The sequence below is a fragment of the Schistocerca serialis genome, chromosome 10, assembly GCF_023864345.2.
Source record: "Schistocerca serialis cubense isolate TAMUIC-IGC-003099 chromosome 10, iqSchSeri2.2, whole genome shotgun sequence".
NCBI classification, from domain to species: Eukaryota; Metazoa; Arthropoda; class Insecta; order Orthoptera; family Acrididae; genus Schistocerca; species Schistocerca serialis.
In genome coordinates, this window is record NC_064647.1 from 53,878,630 (window position 1) to 53,882,734 (window position 4,105).

General features: G+C 40.3%; 1 non-coding gene across 1 annotated transcript; it reads left to right on the plus strand.

Annotated features, from left to right (window-relative positions):
* The first annotated feature begins 3,383 nt into the window (after positions 1 to 3,383).
* On the plus strand, positions 3,384 to 3,456 carry Trnaa-cgc (transfer RNA alanine (anticodon CGC)). The gene has a single exon. It is a non-coding gene; the product is annotated as a tRNA-Ala (tRNA).
* The last annotated feature ends 649 nt before the right edge of the window (positions 3,457 to 4,105 follow it).

Sequence of the window (4,105 nt, forward strand, 5' to 3'; positions counted from 1 at the left end):
AAAGCGACTGTCTATATGCCTCTGAGTGAACCCTAATTTATCGTATCTTATAGTCCTTACGTGCAATGCATAATCGTTACGTGCAATGAATCTTATAGGCAACAGAATAGTTCTGCTGTCAGCTTCAAATGTCGGTTATGGAAATTTTGTCAATAATTTTCATCGAAAAGATTGGCACCTTCCCTCCAACGCTCAGGAATAGATCGCACTAGCATTCTATCTGCGGTCTCCTTTACAGATGAACAATACTTTCCTAGAATTGTCACCGAACGAGGTGGTGCAGTGGTTAGCACACTGGACTCGCACTCGGGAGGACGACGGTTCAAACCCGTATCCGGGCATCCTGATTTAGATTTTCTGTGATTTCCCCAAGTCACTTCAGGCAAATGCCGGGATGGTTCCTTTGAAAGGGCACACCCAATTTCCCTCCCCGTCTCTTCCTAATTCGATGGGACTGATGACCCCGCTCTTTGGTTTCCTCCCCACAATCAACCAACCCACCGACCAACACTGGAATTCTCCCAATTAACCGAAGTCGACCACTCGCCTTTCCTACCACAGTCCTCACATGCTGTGTCCATTTCATGTCGCTTTCGTGCGTTTCGCTCAGATATTTAAACGATGTGACTGTGTCAGCCAGGGCACTAGTAATGCTGTATCTGAACATTATGCGTTTGGTTTTCCGAGTCATCCGCATTAACTTACACTTTCCTACATTTAGAGCTAGCTCTCAATCATCACAGCAACTACAAATCTTGTATCCTCCTACAGTCACTCGACTTTGACACCTTACACCACAGCATCATTAACAAACAACTACAGCGTGTACCAAATAGTTTATGTATATAGATAATAATAGTAGTCCTCCCACATTTCTCTGGGGCACTCTTGACAATACCCTTTTATCTGATGAATACTCGTCGTGGAGGAGAACATAGCGTATTCTATAACTTAAAAAGTCTTTGAACCACACATTGTGAACCTATTCCATATTCTCATAGCTTCTTTAACAAGCTGCAATGGGGCACTGTGTCAAAAGCTTTCCAGAAATCTAGAAATGCGGAATCTGTCTGTTGTCCTTCATCCATCTTTCGCGCCCTATGAGCGATGCTTTCTAAAATCGTGCTGATTCAATGACATAAGTTTCTCTGTCTCAAAAGAAAATTTATTAATTTCGAACTGAGAATATGTTTAAGGTTTCTACAACTAATTTATAGTCATTGAAACGTTCAAGATTCAAAATACAATCCCTAAAAACACATCGCCCAACAAGGGCAGTATGGGAACCAATGCCTTTCATCTTCACTTTATTTTCCCGCATGGTCCTAGTACTAATTTCAATTTTCAAGGATTCTGCAGCAAATTTATCATTATTAAAAAGTGCAAAATTCAAAATATCACGTACAAAAACACAACGAACATAAAGGACTGCATGGGAACCAATACCTTTCATCTTCAATTTATTTTTCTCCTTGGGCCCAGTAGTAATTTCAAATCAAGATGAAGCTACTTCTGTATGGTGTAAAGGATCTGGTGTATGTGAAAACGTAAAACTTGTTGGTGATTTGACTGTGTATTGACATAAATAAAGAATCCTCATTCCTCCCTCCTCCCAAAAAAAAACTACACATTGATATTGCCAAAAGGTGAGATGCAACTCTTGGGATTGTAGCTGTCAGAGTACTGTGGGATGCTCTCTGTTTGAGACACCCCTGTACATCTCTGTCTCATCTCGATAAGGATTATTAACATAATCGATGAATTACGCTACATATTCCTCATGTAAGATGAGGCACTGAGAATGGAAATTTTATTTTTGGACTCCAGGAATTCTGTACTTAACATAGGTAACAAATCTTTCCTTCTCTCACGTTGTGTTATGTAGCTCAACAGCTAAAATTGCGATGAGAGAGAGCACCTCCCATGAGGGTCCCACTAGCTCAGTGATAGACAAAACTGTTGGAAAAGGCGTAGGGACAGTGCCTGAAGTGGTGCAATATTCTTGTTTTTAGCGCCAGAGAGGCCGTGGCAAATAGATCTTTTCATTCAAGGTTCCTTTAGAATAAGGAAAGTGAGGGAGAAAAAATAAAAGAGGTAACATCTCAGAGAAAAAAAAACTGGTTCCACACATGACATGTAATTTGAAGGTGGAGTGAGCTCTCAGTTCTAATCCGAGTGCAGACCAATGTCCTATAGTTTTCTATTTTCTGTTTTATTTAATAGAGTTGAAAATTTTTGGAAGAAATTCCTTAACAAAATCTGAAAAATCTTTTACACATAAAGTCTTTCCACAAGGTTGATCCAGTAAGCTGTGTTAATGATCATAGATGTATGTTTTGTCAATAACAAACTTCTTCACCGTACAAAGGTTTCTGAAGAACTTCAGCTTTAGTGTCAACGAAGCGAATCAGACTATTTCATCATATAGGAGTCATATGTCAGGGGAATAGTTATGTAGCGTATACAGTTCCTCTGCACTGAGTCTGTGTAATATCAATTAGACACTCCTGTGCGCTCAGTCCGGATCCGCGGGACTGCTACGGTCGCAGGTTCGAATCCTGCTTCGGGCATGGATGTGTGTGATGTCCTTAGGTTAGTTAGGTTTAAGCAGTTCTTAGTTCTAGGGGACTGATGACCACAGCTGTTAAGTCCCATAGTACTCAGAGCCATTTTGAGACACTCCTGTGGACGCTAGCTCCACCAGCTAGTCTTGATAACTTACAAAATGGGAAACTTTGTTCATTTAATTCTAATTCATTATCGTAAATATTAACTTTCGATCAGCTTAAGTTCCCTCCATATATGAACCTCAAGATGTACACTGTTCCTGATTTGCTAAAGAGCATACATTGCAATGTATTCACACAGTTTATCGCATATAATTTCCATAAGAATACAAACAATGACAGTAAAATTCATTACATCACAGCTACATACTGTGGCTTGACGAAAACATAAGAGGTCTTGGCGAAATAATTGCATGAAATAAAAAAAAAGATATAAATGATTAAAAATTACTTTAAACAAGTAAATATTCTGATTGGAGCACAAATCATGAAACTGATTTTGTGCCACACTTGTGTCTTGAACATTAGTGTAAAGCAGGGGTGGCCTGGAATTCAGTTCAAGAGCCATGCACTACTGTGAGTGCCACTGCACTCAGCACTGCTGCATACTTCCCCCACCACCACGAGGAAGGGAATGAGGGGGAAACTGTCAACGTGCCTCAACTAAATGGTACTGCAGTCGCAATGTATACGAATTGGTTTTATATTTCACTTTTTGCAACAATATAGACCACAACCATAATAAATTTTCAGTATTACTTATTTTGGCGCACTGAAGACGTAATACAATTTTTATCTAGTACAAGCTGTCGACCGAGTGAGGTGGCGCAGTGGTTAGCACACTGGACTCGCATTCCGGAGGACGATGGTTCAATCCCGTCTCCTGCCATCCTGATTTAGGTTTTCCGTGATTTCCCTAAATCGTTTCAGGCAAATCCCGGGATGGTTCCTTTGAAAGGGCACGGCCGATTTCCTTCCCAATCCTTCCCTAACCCCAGCTTGCGCTCCGTCTCTAATGACCTCGTTGTTGACGGGACGTTAAACACTAACCACCACCACCACAAGCTGTCGAAATGTAGATCTGTGCAGGAAATTTCACAGTATGTTGCATTGAGGCTGCCACATAATTTTGTCTTATTTAGTTTCATAATTGAAAAATGTCTTTCACCCACATTCATTAATCGAAATATTGTAGAACTTTTGCAACATCATTATGAATACGTGGAAATGCTACCTGAGGAAAATAATGTAGATGTCCTGGATAGTTTTAACGTGAAAGGATTTGTGATTAAAACAGGAACTATCTTGCAACCCAACCAGTTACGTATGCCCATGCGCAGGACCACTTTCAATTGAAATGGCAAGCGATATCTGAAACAGAGGTAAAATTAATGGTTTCTCAAAACGTTTAGGAAGCTAGCCTTGTAATTTTTTGAACCCACAATGAATTATTGGACCTCGCGGTGAGGTATAGGGCAGTGTGCAGTCAAATCCACTTAAAATGCGAGGTCTGAAATCCATTCTGGAAGTTCTGATTT